The sequence below is a fragment of the Manis pentadactyla genome, chromosome 3 (genome assembly GCF_030020395.1).
Source record: "Manis pentadactyla isolate mManPen7 chromosome 3, mManPen7.hap1, whole genome shotgun sequence".
Lineage (NCBI taxonomy): Eukaryota > Metazoa > Chordata > Mammalia > Pholidota > Manidae > Manis > Manis pentadactyla.
The window spans coordinates 203,376,724-203,404,431 of NC_080021.1; the positions used below are offsets into that span (position 1 = coordinate 203,376,724).

Below are 27,708 nucleotides of genomic sequence, written 5' to 3' on the forward strand. Positions count from 1 at the left end.
ACCTGTTTTGAAAAATGGACCCAATCTCAAAGCCTTTTCCGTAGGTTCACTGATTCCATTCAGTTACATAATCCTCTAACTCACTTATTCATTCCTTCAGCAAATATGAATTGAGTACCTGCCACATTGTAAGCACTATTCTAGGCTCTTGGGTCAAATCACAGGACAAGATATACAGAAATATCTCCCCCTGCAGCTGGATCTAGAATAAAATACATGCAATGTCTCCCTGATCACCAAATATGTGCAACATGACATCCAACTCAGGGTCTTATTGTCCAGGGGGGACACACAGACAACACAGAATAATCATACTACTAGTTTAAATACTAGATACAAGGTGGTAAGTTATGTAGAAGAAAAAGAGCAGGGTAAAGGGGATCAGAGGCACTGGGCAGAAGGAAAATTAAAATTTTAAATAGAATGATCATGGTCGACCTCACTGAAAAGGTAAATTTGAGTTTGAAGGAGGTAAGGGCTAGAGCCATGTGAGTGAGCTTTCCAGACAGAGTTCACGGCGAAGGAAGACACTCTAAGGGGCCTGGCATGGTTGGACCACGTGAGGGAGGCGAGATGCAGCACAGCTGAGGTCGGCAAGAAAATGGGGGCCAATCATGTGGGGCCATGCAGGGCACTGTGATGACTTCTGCGTCCACTCTGCAACTGTTGTAGAGCCTCTGCAGAGTTTTGAGCACAGAAATGGCATAATCTCTTTGTGCTTTTAAATGATTCTGTTGGCTGATGGGTTGAGATTAGTCTGAAGGGGGCAAGGATAGAAGCAAGAAATCCAAAGAAGGTGTGAGGCAGAGACAATGAAATATGCTTACAGAAGTTTCAAGTTTGTCCTAGGCACACTCTTCTTAGACATTTCCCATTCTTGTTTTGCAGTGATGTGAGCACAATGCAACTGATCCAGAAGTGAAGGCACCGTTTTAGGAACTGGCCCTAAAATCTGACACGTGATATTCTAAACATTGCCCCTTCTGCAGCACCCAGGGAGACCTCATCTTGAGGCTGGGAGCACTGTAAGATGGAAGGAGCCCAGGTTCTCAACGACAACACAGAGTAGGACCACTTCCTCCCACACCAACCACATTGCACGGCGACTTGAGTATGTTTGGAAACTATGAGAAAGACCAAGAGTAACACTTTCACGAATCCCCAATCCCCCCCTGTTTCAGCCTTGCTACCTAGTGACTGTTAAGGTTCACTTCCTGCTGTGATTTTCCAAAGCACGGAGAACGGCACACAGGTTGGCTGCACCTCTTCTCCCCATCTTACTAACAGCTGCTCAAAACGCGACCTGTGTATTATTAGGTTCTTCAGCATCACAGCACATGTCAGGACCTGACCTGGGACCCCCATTGGAGAGAATCTCTAAATCACCACAGCGCCGGAGGTGGAAAATAAGACAACAGCACAACAATAACAAAAGTAATCCAAATTAAATCAGATTTCCTTTTCCTTTTTTCTTAAAAGGATATTGAATTTTTGGCAAGGTTTCCTTTATAGTGCAGCATTTTTATTGTTGGTTAGAATTCTTTTTGAAATAGGACATTATTCACTACAGCAATCCCTGAAAAATATATAATCTTCCCAACACTACTCCAGTTCATCCATCGCCTTTTATCTGTCAATTCTGTGATGTTTTATCAAATATCATTTATTAGAAAATTTCGAAAGTCAGAAAACTAACTAGCCTAAGGATAGGCAGACTGAGCTTTTCTCAAGGATACCAGCATGTTCTCCCTTGCACACAGGAGAGGCGAGAGGGGACTACCGTGCCCCTGCCGGGTCCCACTCGGGAGCACCGTGGGGAGTGTCTCCTCAGCCTCCCCGGGACCACCTCAGCCGGCTGGTGGCTGAAGGGCAGGGAGGACCAGTGTCATCCCCCTCTGACTGGCGGGTGAAAGGCTCAGAGAGGTGATCTGACTGCCACGATGCCCCACTGCCCCGCAGAGCCTCTCCGGATGGAGGCACAGGGGGCACCACCGAGGACTCCACTTGACCGCAGGCGCTGCTCCTTTCCAAGCGGCTGAGGCTGGAGGCTGAGGAGCACCGCAACACCGCCCCAGGCCAACCGGCTTTGGATGCAGCCAGAACTGGGGGTGGGGCCTGCTCGGGTCACTTTCTAGATGTAGTCCTTGACTGTGTAGCTTAACCTTACTCTTTGTGTCCTTAAATATCAGTAATGGCTAAAAAACATTTAGCGCAATACTCTGGCTTACCGTAAGTGCCCGAACTACCGCCGCTTACCCGTGTAATAGGTCATCCTTACAAGAGGTCATCCCAGTGCCATTGCGAGGTCTCCCGACAGGAGCATCCCGAGAGCACTGTTCAGTCTGACTGGAGGTCTGTGAAATATCACAATTCCTTATGGCCCCAGCATCTGCCAAATGCTCTCGAAAGGCAGTGACTGAGTCCTCCTTGTGTAAGGTCAGAGCCTAGCTGGGCAAGGAGAGTTCTTCGGGGGTTCAGATAAGAAGGGTGGGTGGGTTCCTGAAGGCAGAGAGGGAACCATTCTGGGCACCTGCTGTCTTGCCTCCTTTCGCACTCCTGTGGGTGTGAGGGAGCAGCAGCCTTGTCCTCTCCACACACCCTGCCTAGGGCAGGGGGGCACAGATGGCAGAACAGGCTCCTGAGAACCGGGGCAGCTGGGATCTGACTGACACCTGCCAGTTACCTATTCTAGGCAGGGCCATGCATTTGCTCTCAGAGGCAGTGCAAAAAATAACTAAGAAAACAAACAAAAACCAGTGTTTTATGCCTTCATCTCTGTAAGCTCTTTCTGGTCTAACTGCCAGAAAAGACTGGCCTTGAAGATTTCATTTATTACTGTGTCTTACAGGGAATAGAGTGATTTCCACTGGATCCCCAAGTAAGCTGATGGGAGAAGGGGGAGTAATAAATTATAAGCATGTGCTTTGTGCTGTACACTAACATGCATCTTCCGTATCTTTAATTTCATTAAATCTTGACAAAAGGGGGCTAGCTCCTTCTTAGAGATAAGGGAAGTGCATTTAGAAAACTACATAGATAAAAAGTGTTAGAGCCCAGAATCTACCCAGGTTTGTCTACTCTGGTCTCTTAACTGCCCTCATCTCTCTATTACATCTCCAGACTTAAAGTGTGTGGCATGTGGTCCTACCTTACCCAGAGACTGTTGGGTGCTTGCTGCTAGGACTCTTGGGCAAGGGCCCACATCCAGAGGGCCGGTGCCTGGCCTCAGATTGTGGAGGAGGGGAGGGTGCACATCTGTTAGTCTTCAGCAGCATCACTGGGAATCTGGCAAGGAGTCAGGATGGAGCCAGTGTTCTTCCCTGTGTGTGACCTGCAGCCAGCAGCGGCCAGGGGCTGACGTCCCGGGGAGGCCTCTGATGAACGACGGCGCTCTTCCTGGATGGCTCCTCCTGCCCAGCCCAGCGTGGAAGGAATGAGGTGAGTGGTGTGGCCAGAGAGACAGTCTCTACAGGTCACTTCCTTGTGTCTCTAGTGTGTTTGGGCTTTTGCTGCTGCTTCCTGCAGGCAGGGAGCTCTGTAAACTGGCAGGCAGGACCCTGCTACCACAGAGGTAGCTCTGTGTCTGGTTCTGTTCAGGACTGCAGAGGGGCTTGGTAATATACTTGGCTTAGGAATCGTATTTTAAAATATGTCATCACATGATCCTATGAGACAGATAGGATCATCCTCATTTTACAGACGAAAAGACAAACGTGGGGCCCAGAGAGGTTTGTTTGTGATTTCCCTGCAGATTTTGGACTAGAAACCAAGTCTCCTGATTCCTGGGCCAGTATCTTTTCCAACATGGGATCTTGGGCATGGTATTAAGAGAGCTAAAAACTCTCCTTCTTCAAGGCTTGGACAAAGGCTCCAAGCATGCACTTTCACGTAAGTGGAGAGTCAATTCCAGTCTGATATTTTAAAGAATTTGAAATGATCCACAGTTTATGAGCCTCCTTTCCCTGTGTTCTTCTTATAAGCAGATAAACATTCTGACTTGCTTACTTCATATGCAGGCTCAAAAAAAAAAAGGATTATCCATGTTAATGCTTTGGGAGATATGGAAAGCCACACATATGAAGATAGGTAGGGTAGTTCAGTAATCAATCACATCTTCTGAGGTCAGAAGTTGAGCAGTATTGAACATTTATTTTAGCTACAAACTAAGGTATTTGAAAAGACTCCTGAAAATGGAAGTACGCTTTTCAAAAAGTTACAGCCCCCAAACAAGGTGCTTTACTGCCCAGCACAAGCCAAAGCTTGTGGATTATCATAAGGCTTTGCACAAAGGAAGCACAATAAATACATGTAGATGGAATTTAATGAATGAAGGTACAAACCCTCTGGCTCTCCTGCTGGGTCTCACAAAATCTTATTAAACACACATTACACGGCAAGCTTGGTTATTTGCTCTTTTTTTTCATCCTCTAGCAGATTAAAAATAAGCGACTTGGAAAAGGAAGAGGAGTTGTCAGAAACAGTGAAAATGTCAACAGAAGACTTGACAGCTTGAGAACAGAGAAGGAAAAAATAAAAGCAAAGCAGACAAACAGCTTCCCAGCAAAACGGCCCTGGGTTGCTGAACCAACAAAATCTAAGGTTAGGATCATCAGACACGTGCACAGATTCTTTCAGTGTGACTTTCACCTACAACAGCTTATCTAAAAATGTTTTGACAGTTCAGAGAGGGGGGTAAGCCTCAGTTACCACTTATTAGAAAGGCCTGTCTATGAGAAAGTACTGCTGAGTTTCTCTGAGCATTTCACTGGGCTTCCCTGTAGGGAATGTGTACAACTTGGAACTATGAAAGACCATGACCTGGAAGACCACATATATTGTCTCTCTGGAATACTTTACACCTTGTGGTTCTTTTCTATTCTAGACAGTCTGGTGAATTTGCAGTAAGAGGTAATGCAAAAGCTACCACCACAGCAACAAAAATCCCTCTTTTTCATCTCACCCATGTAAGTCCACTATGGTACAGCTGTTAGAATGCACTGGCCCCAAAGATTTCCTCTATTACCAGCTATTGTAGTGAATGTAGGGGGTTTGCCATTGTCTATTATAGCTTCAAGATCTGGTCTGAGGTTCTTTTTTCTTTTTTGTGATAAATGAAATAAAAAAACAAAAACAAAACCGGGAAACATGAAAAATAGAGTAACAGACACTGATTTATATATAAAGACAAATGCATATATGTGGATATAGATTTAGAATAATGGTTGTTAGCAATGAATGATGAATAAGTTGTCTGAAAAATGCAAAAGATAGAAAAGAGGCCTTGTTGCCATGTGGGGCCCTTCCTGACTCCTAAGTCCATAACATGCAGTTATTGGCCAGTCTCTGTCCACCTGCAAAGCCCTGGGATCAGCTGAGACATAAATTCAATGGGTGGCCCTAATCTTTCCCATGAATGAGTGGATAAACGGCACTCAAGTGGACCACTGGGGGCCATAATAGGTTTACTGTGCTAAGCCATAAGGGTTTCTTGGAGAGTTACTCATAAGAAGCAGTATTTAATAATGTCAAAAATGGACATAATAATGGAATAATTAATATCAACAGTAGAAATAATGATGAAAATAAGACTTAAGAGTTACCTTTCATTGGACATCTGGTGTTTGTCTGAAAGTCCTCTGAACACTTTATGTGCACTCTCACAATTAATCCTCACAAGAACCCATTGAGAAAGAAGTCATTAAGTGCCCATTATTGATCAGGAAACTGATGCTCGAGGAGGTTAACTCCAAACCTCAACTCCTGCAGCTAGTAAGTAAGGATTTTATAGTCCCAAACATACAATAAAGCGTAAATACTTCATAGAGTTAAAATGCCTTTGAGAAAACAGAGGTTTTTTGAATCCTCATCTCATGACAATTTGATCAAAGCACAGTGGAGCTCCAGCTTGGAAAAATAAAAGCCGTGACCAGAGAACTGTCTATGCAGACCAGGCCTAGTCCTTGAATCAGTTATGAAAATGACTGAATGATTTTCATGCATTTCTAAAACAAACCGCAGACATCCCAGGGAGGCATTTCAACACACCACCAACTTGGAAATGTCCACTGGGAGAAAGTCTCTGGCACGTACGATGAGCCAGCCATGGGCACACGTCTCAGACTGATATGGGTAAATGCAAGACCTGGAGAGGCAGAGGGAAATGAACAGCCTGCTCAAGGTCTCCTTCCCCTTGAGCATATACGATTACTGCTGTGCACACCCACCCTGGCCCCACCCATCCCAACAAAGGATGGTTGTCTGTAACAAAGCCATGGATCTGAATGGGAAAACACTTACGTTCCAAGTGACAATTTCCAGAGAAGATGCTGAGGCTTCTGAATACTGACTCTGCCTCTTTGATGTCCCTTGCGAGCCCTTCTTTTATTGCTGCAACAACCCATGTCCAAAAGAGAGTTCCTACTAAGGGAAGCAGGTCATACTCAGGGAAGACATACTAGCTCTCAAGTATGCTGCTCCATCAGTGTGTAATCTGAGCTGGTGCCTCTAATATGCTAAATAACTAAGGGAGAGCACAGAGCAAAGGCTTTGAGAAGGATAGGTTGGAGGTGAGGGGATCTTTTCCAGGAGGAAACGGTGATCACGTCTCAAGACTTAATGTGCCAGAGCCAGCAAATATCACTTTCATCTTGCATGACTTTTGTTGATGGGGCTAGGCCGACTTGACATTTTTTATGTTTTATTGTTTCAAATTATTTTTAATAGAACCATGGCTATTCATATGACTGCTTATAGAGTAAATACAGGTGACTTTTAATGTAATGACTAATCTACTCAGTTTTCAAGTGAAACAAATGGAAAGAAATATACTGAAGTCAAAATTGTACATTAAAATTGCTCAAACCTTTGCTGAGAAGGATAGCAATATTCATTTTTTTATTATAGCACTTTCATTTGAAATGGGGATTAGATGAACCAAGGCTTGAGTGGAGAAGAGGTGGGGAACTTCAGGTCACACACGAGGTAATTCATGTTCCAAGTAACAATTTCCAGGGAAGTTGAGGCTTCTGAATACTGACTCTGTCTCTTTGGTATCCCTTGCCACCCCCTCTTTCTGCTGCAACACCCCATGGCCAACAGAGAGTTCTTACTAAGGGAAGCCCTTTGTACTAATGGAAGACAAGAGAGGACTCCCCCACATGTCTGCTACGTGACAGGGGAGGCGGTGCTTTCAGTGAAAAAAAGTATTGATAGCAAGTAATCAGACAGATTTCGCCACTGTTGCTGGTCCTGGATATACAGTAGCCAGAAAAATATGTTCTTTGCCCCGACGGATATCAGAGTCTCATTGCATAGAACTTTCAGAAGCAGAAAATTAATAAAATAGAGTAATAACTGTATGGTAAGTACTACAAGGGAGAAAAATGATGTACTGGAGGAGCCCTACAAAGGCCAACTTTTCCATCTGGAGGCAATGTGAAAGGCCAAGGAAGACTTCACAATGGACAATCAAATGAGAGTTTTGTATGCACTTTGAGTAAATATTTAAGTGTGACTAGGACACAGGGTATGTGTAGGCAAGTTGTGGTGTGGTGGCTGTTGTGAGACAAAGCTCGATAAACAGTCAAGCATGAGATTCTGGAAGGCTTTGTGCTCTAATGAATTTGAACTTTATTCTAGGGTAATGGAGAGCCATCCATGATTAGGTGAGATCTATTTATTTTTGCATTCATTCTTTAAATATTTACCATCTACTACTTTTTATTTAAGAAACATTTATTGAACACATACAGGCACTTGAGATAAAGCATAACAAACAAACAAACACAAAAACATACAAACAAACCAAAATCAGACAGAGCACGTGCACTGGAGGAGCAGGAGGGGATTTTTAGGTACAGTGAGTAGGGAGAGTCTCACTGAGAAGGTGGCATTTGGGCAAAGATACGAAGGAGGTGAGGAGTAAACCGTAAGAATATTAGGAGGAAAACATTCTAGGCAAAGGGAAAAACCAGGGCAAAGGTCTGGGAGGCAAGGAAATGTCTGGTAAGTTTGAGGAACATCAAGGAAGCCCAAAGGGCTAGTGTGGAGACAAAGTTAAAGAGATGAACCTTGCAGTCCAGTGTGTGGGCTCTGGCTTTTACCCCGAGTCCAAAGGGAAGCCACAGGATTGTTCTGAGCTGAGACATGAAGTTCTTAGGCTTCTGCTTTAAAATAATTCCTGGGGGCTGGGACGGGGCACGGACAGACACAGGAAACTAGTTAGGAGGCTAGTATCGTAACCCAGGAATTAAAAGTGATGGTGACTTGGATCGTAATGGGAGCAGTGGGTATGGTCAGAAGTTGTAGTGAGACCCAATACTTGCCGATCGGTTGGAGGTGGTGTGCATGAACAGGTGAGGGGGCCAGAGAGTGACTTCATGTTTTTGGCTGGAGCACCTAGAATGGATTGTATCAGCCAAGCCCCATGGGGAAGACTGCATGAGGGAAGCGGGGAAGAGGTTCTGGGAGAGCACCAGGAATTCAGGTTTTGACATGTTCAATTTGAAATACTGATGAGATAGGCAGGTGCAAAAACCAAACCAGCAGATATGAAAGGCAAAGTTCTGGGGAGAGGTGTAGTCTGAACATATAAATTTGGGAGACTTAGCCTACATAAGGTATTTAGAAATAGAAGGATGCATGAGAACACAGAGGGAGTAATGTCAAACATCGTTAGGCACTGGGCAGCCAGCAGAGAAAAATAAGCCAAATCCTGGTCCTTGGAGACCTCACAATAAACAACATAAATAAAACAATAATATTATACCAAGTAATGATTAAAATTGTATTGGAATTACTTCTGGATGCAGAGTAAAGAACGAAGTGGGGGGAGGACTACAAGCAGAGGAGCAGTGAGGTGGTTTAGCCGGCTGCTGTCAAAATTTGCAGGGGATGCCCGGTCCTGTTTAGTTTAGTATTGGCAGTGGGATGAAAAGAAGATTTGGCAGAAACTAAGGAAGTTTAATCCACATGACTGGGTAATTGTTTAGTTCCACCGAAATACCTCACTCAAAAGACAGTTTTGGTTCTTCAAGAAAAAGTCAGCAGGGTGAGGTTGTAACTCAGGACTGACTCCCAGCTCCGTTGCTTAACCCCTTTGTAAACGTTGGGCGGATTTTTAACTTTTCTATTCTTCCCTTTTCTTAGCTATGTGTGAGATTAAATAATGCTTCACAATGTTCTTAGGAGGAGTAAAGGGAAATCAGACATCAGCTCCTAGCAGGGTTAGTGTGGAATACTTAGCAGGTGCAAGGGAGACAAAATCTCCTTTTTCCTCTATCCATCTTAGGTTCATTGGTTAGGGCCTTGCAAATTAGCCTCATAAAAGACAGATTAACAGGAGAAAAACAAACAGAAGTTTATTAATGTGTGCATCACAAATACAGCAAGGAGTACTTACTGATGAGTAACTCAAAAGGGTGTTTAGATCTTGGGTTTGTCACAGCATCTTAGCAAAGAATAATAAATTTGTAGACAAGTGACAAGACAAAGGAAAAGGACTTTGAGATTCTAGGTATGCAAATTGCAGGAAGGCATTTATATATATATGGAATCTATATATACACACACACACATATATATGGAATCTAATGGTAGATAAGGGCTACTTTTATCAAGGTTGTTATGTAGATTCAGATTCTTCTAGCGTCTGGTCTAGGAAGATCAGGGTCTAGAGCTGTCTGGTGATTAACCTCTATCCTGTGTAAAGGGTGGGGGGACACCTTTACAAATTCATGCCGGGCTTTTAAGTAAACTGGGGAGGGCAGACAGTTTTCTTATATCCTTGAATCTGCTGCTTCTCAATTTTCTTCAGCTAAAAATAATCAGTATGTCAAAGTAGCATATTCGGCTACCTTTCACAGACATTTGGAAGTGGTACTTCTCTTTGTATTGAGTTAAGCAGCTTAAAACATCAATAAAATAAAAATTAAAACCGAGCTCATCAGCTCATATAATCAGAACAATATATTGAAGGAATAAATATTCAGCTTTAGGCAGAGCTGGGTCGGTCCAGGGCTGTCAAAGAACAGGTTGTCTTCCTGTCTCACTCTGCTTTTGTTAGGCAGAAAAACAGACATGAGCGGGGTGGAGAGAGAATAAAGCCAGTAAAGCCCACTAAAAAGAACTCAAAGAGTTAATCAGATAAAATCAGAGAGCCAAAAAGGACTCAGAGAGTTAATGAGTTAATCAGTTGAAGTATCACAGGCCAAGAGTGACCTGAAATTTCTGGGTATTCACCAGATAGAGAAAAGCCAATCAAGAACTTCTCTGCCCTACCCCATGAAGTAGAGCAGGGAAATAAGACAAGGGTCATGCCATTGTCAAATCTACTTAGCCTGCTAAAAGGCCTAGTTTATTCTTTAACTTAACCTATATGCAGTTTTTTTTCCTCTTCTTCCAGCCCCTTAATCAGTAACTTTGAAAACAGGGTGGGAGAAAAACCTCCATGTGTAAATAACCCTATGTGGGTAAAGGATGCTGAGATTGGAACCAACACTGTTGTTAGGAAGAAAAATAGACAGGAGTGGATGGAAAGAGAATAAAGCCAGTAAAGCCTATTAAAAGGGAATCAAAGAGTTAACGAGATAAAACCAGAGAGCCAGAAAGGATTCACAGAGTTAATGAGTTAATCAGCTGAAGAAAGGCCAGGAGTGGCTTAGAATGTCCAGATATTCCCCAGATAAAGGAAAGTATCTGAGAGCAGCCCATGTCTTTATTGTACTAATTGGATCATGCCATTGTAAAATCTACTTAGCCTGCAAAAAAGGCCCAGCTTATTCTTTAACTTAACCTATATGCTGTTTTTTCCTTTTCTTCCAGCCACTTGATCAAGTAACTTTGTAATCAGGGAAGGAGACAGACCTCCAAGTGTAAATAAATCTATGTGGACAAAGAATGCTGAGATCCAAACCAACACAGTCACCTCAATAACCCTATTCTTGAAACAAAACCTCAAAGGAATTATGAATCACCTGTATACATCATGCCTTTTGCTGACCCTTACCCAAAAAGGCCCTATAAAACATCAGACCCTAAATCCTTAGGCAAACCTCCTCTCTGAGGCTGCCCACCCACTCACTTTTTTTTGAGTGTGTCACTCTCTCTGTTCTACTCCAGAGTAAGGAGGGGCTGCTGAGAGCTCTGATTTGGACTTGCAAGTCCCCATAGCCTGGGTGACATGGATGGAACTGCAACTGTACGATCATGTTCCTTAGTAGCCTGCCTGCAAATCTCCTTTCTGTGCGTTTGGGAAGTTCTCAGAACATCATCTCACTCCATCCAGTGCTCTGTGGCTCCCCCAAATCCTGGGGAGGTAGGGACTTGGTTCCTATGCTGAGCAGATTCAAGCAGACACTGGATGCCAGGTGACCCTGGCTTTAGGAGCTGGCAAAGGATCTGCCCCAGTGCTGAGCAGGGGTTCAACAAGCTTCCCTTTCTTCCTTCTGTGTTTCTTTCCTCTCTGCTTTATTCAAGTAAACCTGCCTTTGTCTACCTTGACGGGCCACTCCTCCTTTGGAGTGTATTTAAATAAAACCTTAACTCTGCTTCACTACTGTGTCTCTGCCCTTCAATTCTTTGTTGCAGCAGGGACAAGAACCAAGGACAAACTCAACCCCCCACACTTTCAGACCTACTGGTTTTGTCATCAGATAGACTGTAAGTTGATAATGGACACTGGAAATGTCAGGCTATACCCTGTTCATCATTTCACCATCAGGGCTCCTTCTGTCCTACCTCAAGTCCCGTTTTTGTTAACCATCCCACCACCCATTTCCTTCTGATGTTGAACTGGTACTCTGAAGACTGGCAACCTCAATAGAAAGAATGTTTCTTTTCCAGCATCTGTAGCAAAATGTCCATGTCCAACTCTCCTTGGCCCATCCTAGGTCACTCTGGGCTGCATCCTTCCTTGACTGTGGATAGGAGAATGAAATTCTCTCAGTTATCATAGGCTGGGATCAGCCTCACCTGAACTTCATAGATTACAGATAAAGGAGGAACAAGGAGGCAAAAAATGTAGGTCCGCTATTCTACCTTTCATTATTAGATTATACTTACAAACATGTCAGGGTTCCTGACCATCAGGACCCTTATGTTTCTATCTAGTAAACATCCTGGATTTCATGACTCAAAAACTAAGATAACCCGCAAATTCCTTAAAGCAATAACCTTGGGTTGGAAGAACACTTGCTAAGTATATGTCCCCACATCCTCCCACCATTCTCCACCTCTGCCAATGCACATAGCCCCTCTTCTTGGTCTCCTTCCACAGTTATCCATCAAACCCACAGTACACTGAGAAAAAAGACATACACTTCAGTTCCCCCCAGCCTTGTAACAACTGAAGACGGAGGTAGTGCAGCTAACTACAGGATAAATAAAGGGATTCCTAAGGCCGTAAGTGCGGCATGACAAATTAGCAAGCACATTGCCCTAGGACAAAGAGGAGCTTCCCACCCAGGCTGAGTCACTAGCTTACTGTTTGGAAAAATTTATTTGATGCAAATGAAAAACCAAACATTTGTGAATCAGCTAAACAAAAAGCTCAGGGGGAAAAGCTTCTGGGACTTGGAAAATAAAAAAGACTGTATTCTCCATAGGAATTAAAGGATTGGAAATATATCAGGACTTGGGACATGCACACATCTGGTGTGTTGCTGGGACACTCGGACACTTAGCAAACACTTGACTCATGTGAGGCTTTTGTTTCTGGGACTTGCTTTTCTCCCATTGGAAAGCCTTTCCCCTAATGTCAGAAGGACATACTGGAACCACCAATTCGACCTCCAAAGCAAAGATCTACGTGCCCCTCTCTGTCTACCTTCATGCCCCTTTCGATTACCTACAACTGTCTGCAATGGTCAGTTAACAGGTTTTCCTTATTCTACTTTTATAAGAATAAATATTTTATATTAGGACAATATTAGATTTACACAACAGTTCCAAAATTAATACAAAGACTTCCGATAGACCTCTTACCTAGTTTCCCCTAATGCTGACACCTTACATTATCATGGCATAGCTGTCAATACTAAGAAACTAACATTAGTACATTACTATTGTGGGTAAAATTGTAATATTTCCAGAATATCTTGCCTGGCTTTAGTACATATGCTCAAGGGTGTACAGAAGTATGGCTTTAGTGCATTTGCATCATTCCTCAGGGATGGAGAGAAGTTCATCTCCATATTAGTTGGTAATTCCCTAGGGAATGGAGGGCTTATCTGTACCTGAGAGGTGAGGGGAGGGGTGGTTTTGCTTCTGCTGGAGCAGGAGAGAGAGATGGCCATGGACTGTACTTTGTAAGCAATAAGTAGATTTTAAACTTTATTTCTCCCTTTGACTGATTTTGATTTTTAGAGGTATTTTGTCCCAGGATTTCCTTTCTCTGGACTTACATCTGGCGCACTTGGCAGGATTCCTCTGAACCCAAAATCTGTCAGAATGGGTGTGACCTTTGGGAGGGCTGGCCCTAGAAATGATGGGGAGAAGTGGCGCTCACGCCGAGGGCCATGTGTCTACACTCGTGTGGTCGTGGAGGTGCCACCACTGCTGCTGGCCATGCCGACCCTGGCCTGTGGCCCGAGCCTAAGGCTACTGCTTCTGCCACTGCTGCCAGCCAGAGCCTGTTCACAACTATGGAAAGGAGCAGACGTCTGGTACATCTTGATAGAGAAGCAACTGGCTGCTCTGTACCTCACCTTCCTGGCTATGGAGCTCATCGCCGGAACAGCTCCGACCAAGGTAATAACCATCTGTCCCATCGTGGGGTGGGTGAGAGACTGGACCCAAAGGCCACAGAGTGGTGTGGCACAGACACCTACCATATATCATGTGACTGGCCATTTGCCTTTGGCATCCCCAGGGAATGATGAAGCAGACACATTGGCCCAGGTGTGTTGGCTAGAAGGAAAGCTTGCCTCTGATGTGGCCCAACGGCTTCATCAGCATTTGTTGCATGTGGGGCAAAACACAATGTGGGCTGTAGCCCATCAGTCGAGCTTGCCATTGATCTTTGAAGAAGTCAGCTGAGCCTGGAAGGAGTGCCCTGTATGTTATGCAGATCAGCAAACCACCAAGAGGGAACTAGAGCGTCTCTTTGCAGTCTACGGCCGGTTGCCGGTGATTGAGAGCGATCAAGGCACCCACTTTATTGAACATTCATTGCAAGGATGGGTGCAGCAATTAGGGATAAAATGGACGTGACTCTGGACATTTCGACACATGGACCGGTGATGGTCGGCCCTTCTGGCACCTTGGGGAAAAGGCCTGGAAGGAGGCCTCCTGTGTATTCTTGGAGTAACAGCAGAGTGACCCCCCTCCCCCAAATCATGGTTACTTGCTTCTACAGTCCTTGTGGCCTAGATGCGCCCCCTGGCTGCAGCTGCCACATGATGGCTGGAATGGATGAGCTTTGGACTTAATCTGCATTGGACTTTGTACCTAGCTGAATCCTCTGGCTTGAGAATTATGATTGTATTGCTGTTGTCAAGAAAAAAATGCTTAAAGAGAGGCTTAACTTTGTCTAATGCTTGGTAAAAGTTTTGTCAGTAATCTAGCATGGTTGTTAGGAATGAGTTAACAAGTGTAGAAACATATTTTATGCTTAATGAGAGATTGTGCTTTAAAGTACATTTACTTAATCTGCATAGGCTGAACCCACTGGCTTGAAGATTACCATGATTGCTGTTCCTATTGTATGTCATTAGTTTGATTGGAGAGGGGAAACGAGTAAATTGTAAGGCGAGATTTCTGGAGGGGTGGCCTGTGGGTAAAACTGTAATATTTCCAGAATATCTTGCCTGGCTTTAGTACATATGCATATCAACAGGTGCTCAAGGGTGGAGAGAAGTATGGCTTTAGTACATTTGCATCTTTCCTCAGGGGTGGAGTGAAGTTCATCTCCGTATGGGTAATGGGTAATTACCTAGGCAACAGAGGACTTATCTGTACTTGAGAGGGGAGTGGTCATGGTTTTGCTTCTGCTGGAGCAGGAGAGAGAGAGATGGCCATGGACTGCAGTTTGTAAGCAATAAGTAGATTTTAAACTTTATTTCTCCTTTTGACTGATTTCAGTTTTTAGAGGTATTTTTCCCTGGGATTTCCTTTCCCTGGAGTTGCAACTATTAACTATAGTGTAGACTTGTTCATATTTGACCAATTTTTACACAAAATTATTTTTTTCTGTTTCAGAACACAATCCAGGATACAAAATTGGATTTAGTCATCATACCTCCTAAGTCCCCCCATGGTCTGTGACACTAAGACTTTTCTTACTTTTCATGCATTGACAGTTTTGAGGGGTATCTGAAATCAGGTATTTTGTGGAATTCCCTCAATCTGAGTTTGTCTGATGTTTAGCCTCATGTTTAGGCTAAAGTTATGGATTTAGGGAAAGCATTCCATAAAACTGAAGTGCCCTCTTATAACATCAAATCAGGAGGTATTTATTATCAGCATGACCTATTGCTGGTATCTTATAGTCTGTTTGAGCTCTTTTAACAAAATACCATAGACTGGGTAGCTTACAGGCAACAAAAATTATTTTTTAATAATTTAAAATTATTTAACAATTTTGGAAGCTGAAAGCCCAAGATCAGGTGCTGGGAAATCCTGCATACAGGTAGGACCACTTCCTGGTTCTTAAGACAGCTGTCTGCTCACATCAAGGGGTCTGCCTGGGGTCTTACAAGGGCACTAATTCTATTCATGAGAGCTCCACCCTTATGACCTAATCACCTCCCAAATACCACCACACTGAGGATTAGATTTCAATATATGAATTTGTGGTGTATACAAACATTTACGAGCAGCTAGTAACATTAATCATTTGGTTATGTAAGTGTCATGTTTCTTTTTGACAAAGTGACTGTTTTTTCCTTTTCCATATTCTACTTTTCAGATGTGAATCACTAAATACAGACCACACTCAAGGGGTTGGAATTGGCTACTTTCACTTTTGATCCAATGCACATCCATTTTACACACTGGGGGAACTTGAAGAAACAAAACAACAGATCAAGCAACTCTCTTACCTAACTCCTTTTAATGGGTTCCTACTGTCTTCAAGAGAAATATCTTACTCATTTTGCATCACACATGTGGAGGCTGCTGTAAGATCCCCTGGAGGTAAATGTCCTTATTAACATTCCTATAGATGTAGTTTTTCTTCATAGAGATAATTATAAATTATCATGATTTTTAATTCTGTATTTATTTAATTAATGTCTGCATCTTCCTTGAATCTATAAGCATCCATGTGGCCAGGGTCTGTGTATATTCATCACTCATATGGTTAGTTCCTAGCACAAGCAGGATTCTTGAATTGCATAGGCAGCAGAAACCAACTCCAGATGACAAAGCTGGAACAGGTTGTTAAAAGTTAGGGGGTCACCATCCATAGTATTATTGAGAGTAATGGTGCTGGAGAATTATGCTCAGGGCTGAACTTCCAGAAAAAAATGCTCCAAAAACCATGCTCAAGAAGTGGGATGATAGGGGCACTTTTGTCCCCACTGCTGCCCTACTGAGTACTCTTCAGAGATAACCACCAGGCCAGACTTTAAAATACTCCCACCACCAGAAGCTGGATGTCTCTGAGACTGTTCTTGCTAGCAACAGGGATTCTGGGTGGTGCTTCCGTCCATACCTACTGACTTCCCACTCAAAGGTTAGTAAGGGTAAGTCTCATTAGTAGAGCCAGATGACCTGCTTGTGACCTATTTTCAGAGAGACCTGGGAATTGAATTCTTTCCATGCTACCTTGGTGAGACAGGATTTGGAAAGTTAGAAATCCCTGAAAATATGTGGGAATTCAAAAGGTCTTAGGCACCAAGAAAGTACGAAAAAAGTCCCATTCACTAACATGTGGTTGATTCTCAGTAAATACCTGTCAAAGAAAGGAAGGATTATAGGATTGCCAGCTTTAGCAAATAAAAATATAGAACACCCTGTTCAATTTGAATTTCAGATGAATAATGAAATAGGTTTTAAAAATAGGTATATGTTTCCTGAAATATTTGGAACACAGTTATACTAATGTTTATTTGTTGTCTATCTGAAATTCGAATTTAACTAGGTGATCTGTATTTTCTCTTGCAACTCTAGGAAAGAAGGAAGAAAGGAGGGAGGGAGGAAAGGGGAGGGAAGAAGATATGCATCAGGCTGCCTTAAGTTGGTGCCATTAGATTTTTGATTTATCTGACTTTTACCAAGAGAACATCTGTCTATAATTTGACATTTCATGAGGAATTAGCCACTGGGAAAGAATAAACTGGTCAGACTGCCTGGAATTTCTCACTGTTAAGTGACAAATTGGCTTGTGACTAAGATGTGGTGTACCCTGTACAGGGAAGGAATGTACTGACTTCGGGACAGTTTCTTTTTGGCAAAGTGACTGCTTTATGGACTTGTGACAGTTAGATTTTGTGATATAAATTAATAAGTTAAAATTCCAATTTTATGCCCCATTCCCAAGAATTTAATTACTGTGATTTAATTACTTGAGGAATGAAATTGCTCTCCACGGGTTTGCTCACTGTGGGGAATGCAAGGCTCTATAATTATGTTGGCCACGTTTTATTTCTTAAACGGATTGGTAGGCATGTGAGTGAAATTATTTTATTCTTTGTAACATTTTGTATATAAAAATATTTTAAAGGTATTGCCAAACAAAATGAAATAAAAGCAGAGTGGTTGTAATGGATGAAGGATGGATCTGCTTTTAGAAGATACTTGCTTCAGCCCAGATTAACCACTGTTTGATTTCCTTCAACTTTATATTCCAACAACACTGAGTTAAGGAGATGGTTTCCAGTTTCATCACACGTTATGCTATTTCTTTACATTTCCATGCCTTATGCTTTGCCTTTTCTCTTGGGAAGCCTTCCTTTAGCCTTTCCTCCAGCCGCTCCTCCTTGCTTTTTTAAAAGACAACCCATAGCCATCATACAGGACCATTCAGGAATTGTTTTTTCCTGTCTATCGGCAAGCCTTCTTTTTGTCGCCCCTCCTGCACTTGCTGGAGTACAGCCTACTTCTGTTCCTGCCTTGGTTGTCTCTCTCCAGTCAGCTGTGTTAGGTCCTCATAGCACACCACATTGTGCTACGATTATCTTTTTATAGGTCTGTTTTGCCACCAATTAGAAACTCCTCAAGAGAAGGAAGTGAACCTTATTCATTCCTCTACCTCCTGAACTTAGCAATATGCCCAACCCATGTGTACCAAACTAAACTGAAATGTCTTAATTTACTCCACTATAAAGTTGCTACACATATGCACACAGCAGCCTACAATAAAATTCCAGCGACATATTAGCTGCTTCAAGCAAATCTCGCTTCTCTATATTCTCAAAGCGTCAAGGCTAACTCAACTTCCTGCTTTTAACAGTGAGAAAACTAAGGCCCAGAGAGGGAGAGTAACCTGCATGGATACGCAGGAGTTGGGGCCTGGTTCAGAGCCAGAGCCAGGTGCCTTCCAGTGCTGCCTGTTGCCAGGTGTCAAACTTTCAAGCTTCCCTAACTCTTCAGGGATTAGGTGCAAGAGCCTCTGCCCGGCACAGCGCCTCAGGCAAACAGGGTCAGACCTCCGAAGAGCGGCTTGTGGAAGTGTCCATAGCAAATGGCCATTAATGCAACAGTTTCATTCTTCCCAGTGCCTCCCTGGCAATCCAATTCTGCTTCATTTTGGTCAAAAGTTTTGTTGGCACACACAGTAATATGCATGGACTCTTTGAAGTCCTTTCTGCTAGAGCCTTGTTAGCCTCGGCTATTGGAGGCCTTGGCCAAGCTAATATCCATCCCATATTCTGCTGACCTGCAGTTATTTGGTGTGAATGGAAACAGAGGAGTTGGCTCCCTAGAACTGTTTGCAAAAACAAGTTGTTTTCTTTTCAAGCTGTGGATTCCATTAACTAACTGGAAGGGCCTTTATGTATTTGGCATCAGATACAGACTTGGCCTCCTCCTGCCCCTTCAAAATTTTGGAGGTAAGAATGTTCTACCCCCAGGGATTTCCAGGGCCAACCTGGAGGGACATCCATTGCAGCATGGATTTCCCAGGTCTGTTGTCCTTTCTCTTGGAAAATGTCATCTATTTATTGTCCCCACTGTTATGCTGGCAGATACACAACCAGTTAATCACTCCTTCTTTCCTTTGCTCCTGGCTCTAAAGGGAAACTCCAGGATGGTTCCATTTTTGTTTCAGACCAGAATATGAGGATTCTTGAAGCTATCAGGGCCTTTCAACCTCACCTGGGTGAATTCTTCATCTCTACAGATGGAAAAACAAGACTGAGAAGGGAAGAACTTTGGCTAAGTACTCACACTGTTAGAACTGGAGCTAAACCTATCCAGGCCTCAGAAATTCAAGGAACTCTCAAACAACAAACAAACAAATGAATGGCCTCAAACATTGACAGTATTTATCAAAATTTTTCCCACCAGGTTGTTCTTCCAGATTCCCACTCTCATTTTCTCTCTTGCTTCCTTTATTATTCCTTATTTATTCCTAATTCTTCATCTTTGTTTCTTTTTCCAGAAACTTTTCTCAACCCCCTTGAATTTGTCTTCAAAACCTAGCTTTGTGAAGTTCTGTGAAATAAATGGAAAGGAGAGAGTCTAGAAGATTGAATTATTGATCTCGATTCTTCATTCCTCTGTAACAGCATGAGCCTTCCACACCCTTGCTATGGCCTCATGGTAACTGGAATACACGTTCCCATCTGTGACTTCGGGCTGCTGACTTATCATCAACAAGACATGACATCTATATCCTGCTTCTGTCACTGCCATGAGCACTTGGCCTGGGTGTCCACTGTCCCTTTAGCTTGGGCTGCAGAATGAGACAGAAAGAGCAGACCTGACGCAGACCTGCAGGTGAAAGCTAAGCCCAGCAGAGCTCAACAGAGCCCAACTAATGTCACAGGTGTGCCTGGAAATCTCTGGAAACAGACTCTGCCTCAGAAAGGAAAGTGGTATCTAACTATACACTTGAAATACCCACACTCCAAGATAAAGTAGGTTTCAATATTTATTCAGTCATTCATTAATTAAGCCATTCAACAAATAATCATTGAGCACCAACTATGACACTATCCAAGCCTAAAGTTTATTAACTTTCTGCAGCTACATGTCAAGATTTTCCCGTGAATGCATTTTTCAGGGGAAGTGTTTCTGGCTTTCTTCAACTACTCAAATAGGTCCTTAACCCCAACCAAATAAGTAAAGGCCCTTGGTTTAAGGGTTCACTTGGGATTTGGTTTATTTACCATAAAAGGTCAATACTGAATAGTAGTATTGTATAACTGCCCACCTATGAGTACAGAGTAAAGTAAAAGTTCTGCTTAAATAATTTGAATATTACTAGAAAGGCTGACCAGAAGAGTTGAATTTTAATATGCTAATTACTAAATCAGTGCATTAGTCATATGCAATGATCATTCATATCATTTGCAATTGACACTCTAACCACATAACTTGCATCCTAAAATTACGATAAAAATATTAAACATTTGTGAATACTATCTTAAATTTTACCTGCTAGAACCTAACAATTTGTACTTTCAGAACTGTTTTCTCCTGTTACACTAGGGCAGGTCCCCAACAGTTCTGTTATAGCTGACATTTTTTCATTTTCCTATATAATATGACTTTAAGACCCTTGACTACTCTGATTTCTATTCTATGCATTTCCTAGTTTGTCACTGATCCTCTTAAATAAATCTGCCAAAGTTCACCAGACTCAAATGCAAATGCTTACCTTCTGCTACAGACTGAATTATGTCCTCCTCGAAATTCATATCTTAAAGCTGTAACCCCCAATGTGATGTGATTTAGAGATGGGACCTTTGGGAAATGATTAGGTTTATATGAGTTATGAGGTCAGGGCCCCGATGATGTGATTAGTGCCCTTATCACAAGAAACACCAGAGAACTTGCTTACTCTCTTTTTCTACCACGTCGATAACACAGCAAGAAGGCAGCAGTCTATGACAGGAAGGTAACTCTCACCAGAAACTGACCATTTTGGCACCTTAATGTCAGACCTCCAGCCTCCATAAGTATAAGAAAGTAAGTTTCTGTTGCCTCAGCCACCCACTATTTTGTCATAGCAGCCTGAACAGACAAGGACACCTCCCTTCCTGCTCTCCACACAGTGTCTGGCATGGTACTTGGTTTCCCTGGCATGACTGATAGACTGGCTCCTAGGATGCCAGCCTTAGGAGACCATTCTTGGTTTGCCTAGAATTGCCACAGTGCTGAGCACAGCAGGCCCCAAATTTATGCCAGATTTTCTCACTCCTGGTCTGGATGTCTGGGCTTCCAGTGTCTGCCTATCCACACCAGCCTTTGGGGAGCCAATGGCTTCTTGGGTAAGATACCACATGCATGAATAATATGACAAGTGTCTGAGTTGGCAGAACTTTTCCAAGGGTGAGGCCAAGTCTGGCAAATTTCCCACCTCCATTCAGCTCCTGGAGGCCCAGCAAATTCACGTGGCCGTGTCTGGTGTGCTAGGACTCAGTGGTGGGAAGATTTAGAGACAGCTGGGATAATATTCTCTGGAGCCACTGGGCAACCGCACCTTCAGATCCTTAGGTCTCCTTCAGGAAGAGCTGATGAGTGCCTGCTGTCACCCACACATGCCTTTTAGGTGCCTGGTGCCATCAGTAAGAACAGGTTAGAAGTTTGAGTGAGACTCTTCAAATCGCTCACCCCAAATATCGGGATCATGGTAATAAAAACATTGTATAAGATTGTTGTGAGAATCAAATAAGGTGAAGAGGTCACACACAGAAGCCAAGTAGGTGGAGCTGCCATGCCTGGGCACTGCTCTCAGAGCTGTCACTGTATGTAACAGAGCCCAGACAGCAGTAACACCTTTTTGAATAAGCCTACCCACCATCTCAGAGAGACCTAGGTTTCATCTTACTTAGGCTACAAGCATCCTCCGGAAGATACATCAGCAAGCCATAAGCCCACCTTTTCCCTGACCCAACCCCTCAAAAGCCCGCCAAAAAACTTAGCCACTAAAAGCCTCTTAGCCTGTAAGAGACACCTTCTTTGGTCTGCTTGCCAGAACAGAAGAGGTCCCTCTCAGGTTTAGCAATAAACCTGCTTGAACTGTGGAGTTCACGTCCCTTCTTTTCCTTTTATTACTTCTTCCTATAAAGCTGACAGCACTGTGAGACAGACTGTGTTATGTCCATTTCACAGATGAGGAAATGGAGGCTCGGGCAATTCATTGACCTGAATGAGTTCAAAAAGCTGGTGAATATGAAATTTCTTTCCCAGTTTAGTATATAGGGAGCACTTAATTTGTACTTAATGAATCAATAAAAGTACCAGGTCTTTAATTTAATTTAAGCTGACCATTGTGCTTCACTGCTTAACTCTAAACTGTAGAATGCTCTTCACCTGTGAGGAACTGTTCCTATCTGGTCATCAGATCTGATCCCCGAACGGGTTACCCTGTGAGTCAGGTCCCAGGACTTTACATCCTGTGCATTCACATCTTTTGTGGGCTACACATCTGGTACAGGTGTCTATATGGGCCCCAAATAAAGGAAATGCTAGTACTGATACTATACTTGAGGGTATCATGCTGCAGGAAGTGGGGAGCGGGGTTTGAGGAAAATGACGTCCCTTGTTTGCTGAATTTACTGAGTAAGTTTATCTGTGGAAGCCCTTTGCAAAGCATTTTGTACAATAAATTGCCCAAGCCTCAGTTTTATATATATATATAGCATTTTATTCTCATACAACATCATGATACAGAGATCTTTACTATCTCTTTTACATCTTTTACAGGTAAGGGATATGAGAATATTAATTTAACAATGACTCCATGCAAGTTTCTGCTTTCTTGGAGAAAACAATCACAGTTAAGCCATGTTCTCTGACTTGAAAGTCAAAATTCAGCTAAGTCACCAGCATGACACAGAGCCTGAATAAGGGCTCTGGACCTTGGGGGCCCCGAGTGCAGATCCTTCCCCATCAGGGAGTTCGAACGAACCAGACAAAGAGGGTTGCCATCTCTGGGTCTCAGTTTATGCACATGTAAAAATGGTGATACTTATTGCACAAAAATAAAATGTGAGGTAGTTGTAAAGATATTAGATAATGTCTGTAAAGTACAATTTCCCTGGCACAAATTAAACACTTTATGAATGTTCACCGTTAGCATTATCATGCACATGTAATAGAAAAAACAAAAACAAACTACAGACAGTGAGGGTTCTCAGAGCACTGAGAGGCTTCTTCCTTCTTACCATCACCCCAGCTCCTCAGGGGTACATCACTGTGGGGCTGCTGTTCTGTGTGAGGCCCTGGGGCTGAGCAGGGACCAACAGAGGGACAATGAGACTATGTCTCCTTTCCTACAATGCTTACAGTTTAAAAGCCAACATGTCGACATGAAATCCTGGCGCCTTAAGTTTTTACTGACTACTGATTTGGAGGGCACAATAATATTGCCTTATGTATGTTCAGTGCTTTTACAGTTCTCAGCACTCTCCCACATGCATGATTTCACTCATGGGCTCCCTCACCAACCTAGGGAGTGCCCACCTCCTCCTGTTGAGAAGAGTAATTTAGTAGTCATCCAATTGACTTGAGTGTTAAGTTAAAGACTCAGGACTCAAACTCTGGTCTGCTTGTCCCCAGTCCAGCGCATTGTCAGCTCCTAGAATGTGACGATGAAAGAGCTGCCTGGATTGGGGTGGGAATGTTATTCAGGGAACATTCCTCAGGAGGGGGCAGTGAGTCCCAGTGGCTATCCCTGCCACAGATGTATCCTGGTTGGCTGGTGGTATTGCTGGGCAGTTACCCACTTCAGGGACCAATAAGAGTGGATGGCTCAGAGAGAGTCTTTTTTACTCTACTACAATGCATATGAAAAGCAAGTGATTCCAAACAAATCATTTTTTAAAAATTGATTCTGCAAGTACTGGATATCTTGTTCTAAAACAGTGAAAAACATCTTCATGGAGTGGAAAGAACAGGACTTGGAACCAGATAAATGTGGTTTCTAACACCAGGCTCGAGAGTAAATCAGCTGTATGACTCTGAACAAACCATTAAACCATTCCCTCTTAGACACAGGGATAATAACACCTACTTGCAGGACTGCACAGAGGATTAACTTATATGGTGTATTTAAGGTGCTGAGATCATAGTGGGCTCTAAAAAGTTAGTTTTTATCATTGCCTTTACATTAGTAAATTAATAAATTGCTGTTGCGAATAAGACTTGCTTTCTAGATTCAGTGACCTTCACATGTAGTGCCTTTATGGTTATATCAGAGATTGGCAGGCAGTTAGCTTGATACACAGCTTCAAAAGAAAAGCTATATTATTTGGTAGTAGAAGGGGAGAGAAACTCACTCCCCAGGCCAGGCAAACATGTGGTCAGTCAACATATGAGTAAAAGGGAAGCTAGGACAGTAAAGAGAAATTTTTAGATCTCTAGACCAAATAAGAGTATTCTGCAATGGAAGACATTCCTTGGGCAGCTGGGAATCATTTCCAAAGTAGGACATTTGTCACAGCTGTTTGGGCTTTGTGTATATAGTGCATTGTTAGGACACTGTTTTGCTATCACATTGGAGTGGTGGGATTTAAAAGGTCATGTCACTCACAATGACTTTCAATAGGCTGTATCCTTCATATTTTCGTGTGCTTTGGACAGTGGATTTCAGACCTGGCCACACTGCTGAATAGAGCTCTGGAGTTTCACAGGACCCTTATGCCATCTGAAAATATGAAGCAGAAAAGCCATCCGAGAGATTTTTTAAGTTGGAGTATATACAAGGAAGAAGAAAATTACAACAGAGAGCTGACATGCTGTATTAGGGAATGTGGGAGATGCTCTGGAGCTGACAGGAGGACCGCCTAAAGCAGTATTGGTGAACAAGGCACTATCCTCTTTCCCAGAGGATTTACCTCTAGGATGAGAATGAGATCATATTAAAACAACAGCCAAATGGAGGCAGCAGAAGGAGGAAGGTGGGGATGGAGACAACACCCTTGGATAAAAGAAGAGCATATGTAGAAGCACAGAGACCAAAAAGAGCACGGTATATTCAAGGAACCGAGTAGAGATCATTCAGTACCGATGCATGGTGGCTGGTGGGAAATGGCAAAAGGTAAGAATGGTGAGAAAAAAAGGGTCTGGTGAACCATAAAGGGTCTGATATACCAAGCAAGACACTGGATATCATTACTGGATGTATGGGAAGCATTTGAAATGTTAGGCAGGGGCACACACGATTAAATCTTACAGGGAGTAATATAGAAGGCGGATTGGAAATGAGAAATGATGAAAACAACAAAGAAAAAGGAGGAGATCCACCGCCACCACCACCAGCCCTGCCGAAGTGCAGTACGTGACCAAGACCCCCCTCTGGGGGTCTGAGATGACTCTATTCAATGCAAAAGAATAGGGTCAGCACGTGAAAGGAATTTGATAAATGAACACCAGGTGGTACATCTGATTTCATAGCTCTCCTTGTGATGGCTGGCCTAGCACTCTGAGAATGTGGTATTGGAAAGGGGGCTGATCGAAGAGAATAAGTTGCAAAAAAATTTTAGTATTATTCTTGAAAACCACAGAGTAAGTTGTGGTTTTATGTCTTGCAAAAAGGTTTACAAATGAGAAGTGTCTGTTTAACCAAGGCTGAGATTCTTAACCCACTACCCCCATTTAATTAATAGACTTCATTGAAGCCATTGAAGGGAAGGGCAGGAAGGGGAATTGTGGATTATTTTGTACATTGTATTTATTGAAGAGATGGAGAAATCATCTCAGAGAAGGGAAGGGACCTGCTCATGGTCATAAAACAAATTAATGAAAAAGTAGTAGTAGGGTCTTCTGAATTACAGTCTTTTATCCTTTTGATTATATATGTGAATTTATTATTTACAAAGTGAGGAAGAGGTAAATTACTTTAGATATCTATTCCCTAGGGTAAAATCTTAGTAGCTGGCCGGTGTGTGTGTGTGTTTATGTGTGTGCATGTGGTGGTGGGGGGAGTGAAGGAGTTCTGGTTTCATATATGTTTGGATATAATGGTAAAGCTAAGCAGATTTATTATAATATATCTAAGAATTTTTAATAAGTGAGTCACCTTTGGAAATCCTAAATGGAAGATTTCCATCATCCTAAAATATTCAATGGGACATCAGATTGACATGTTGTTTTTCATAAATTATGCTCATCATATTGACTTCTTTAGGATCTTCAAGGTTGACACTATAATTCTATATTATATGAAACGCTCTTAGAATTTTGTCTGCATTTCCTATTATGTACGTAATTTGAGTATGTATCTGTAGAAGATAATCAGCTTCTCTTGAAACTTAGCTGGAAGACTTGGACAAATAAAAGGATTTGATTCCAAAATAAATCACATCAGCTTCTACCTTTTAACATTTTATGATCTACTTCAAGAGATTTGGCAATGTCTACCATCTTAAATTGAATCACTTATCTTCTGTCAATCTGCTGCCTTCATAAAAATGTTTCATTTCAATGCAACATGGAAGTATAATCTTTTATAAGCAAAATTCCGCACCCAAGTTAAATTTAGCCACATGAAGCACAACAATGCAAATAACTTGCCTTAAGTGATCATCAGATACAAGGGCCTTATTCATACACAGCTAAGTTTGCCCAAGCAAGGCCTAGTGGCTAACAAATATGATGTGGTATTGTGTAACATGAAGCCGAATTTCAGACACATTAAGATGGGGAGTGGTTATGTGTGAACTGAATCAAGGAACTGAATGAGGAATCAAGGAACTGAATATTATACAGCTGTTTCATAGACTACACGTTGGGAAATGCTGCTTTCCTAAGGAAAAACATGCTCTAGAATCTTGATACACTCTCACTACTCTTTAACCATTCCAACCTGAGATTCATTGATGTCTTACTTAATCCATTCACGCTTAACTATCATAGACTGGACGGCTTAGAAATAGACAGAAATTTATTTCCCACATTTCTGGAGACTGGGAACTCCAAGATCAAGGTGGATTCAGTATACAGTGAGGGCCCACTTCCCAATTCATAATAAACAGCCATCTCCTTCCTGATGCTCACATGATTGCAGAGGGGAGGAGCCTTTCTGGGACCTCTTTTATTAAGGGTACTAATCCCATTCATGAGAGCTGCAGCCACATGACCTAGTCATCTCCCCAAGGCCCCACACTCCTAATTCTATCACATTGGGGATTAGGATTTCAAAATATGAATTTTTGAGGAAGACATAAACATTTCTACAGCAACAGATATTCAGATAAATGTTCAGGTCATTCCTCAAAGGCATTATTATATTCCCTCAAGCATAATCCCATCTCTCCTCTAAGGATTCAAGCTATTCTGAGTTTAAATCAATGAAAATTTCTTGAGATTTGAGATTCCTGATACTCAAAAACATATGAGCTGAAAAATGTAGTAGAAGTGAAAATGCATGTTCTAATATTAAAAGTAATATACAAATCTATCTTTACCCTTAAAATTTCAGTTTTTCACTTTCAAAATCTTTTTACTCATTTTCCTCACAGCTTTATTTTCCTTTTTTTGCCAAGTTAACACATCTGAATGACACTTTAAAGGCTGTCAAAAGAGGGAAAACTAAAACATATGATCTTAATTAAATCTGAATGGGTGTTTTGCCAATTCAAAGTTGTAGTTAAAAAGTTA

The 27,708-nt window shown here is 42.4% G+C and overlaps 1 long non-coding RNA gene across 1 annotated transcript; it reads left to right on the forward strand.

The window, feature by feature from the left end:
• Positions 1 to 3,354: 3,354 nt before the first annotated feature.
• On the forward strand, positions 3,355 to 20,784 carry LOC118927394 (uncharacterized). The gene is made up of 3 exons (XR_005030820.2): positions 3,355 to 3,438; positions 15,905 to 16,131; positions 19,175 to 20,784. It is a non-coding gene; the product is annotated as an uncharacterized LOC118927394 (long non-coding RNA).
• The last annotated feature ends 6,924 nt before the right edge of the window (positions 20,785 to 27,708 follow it).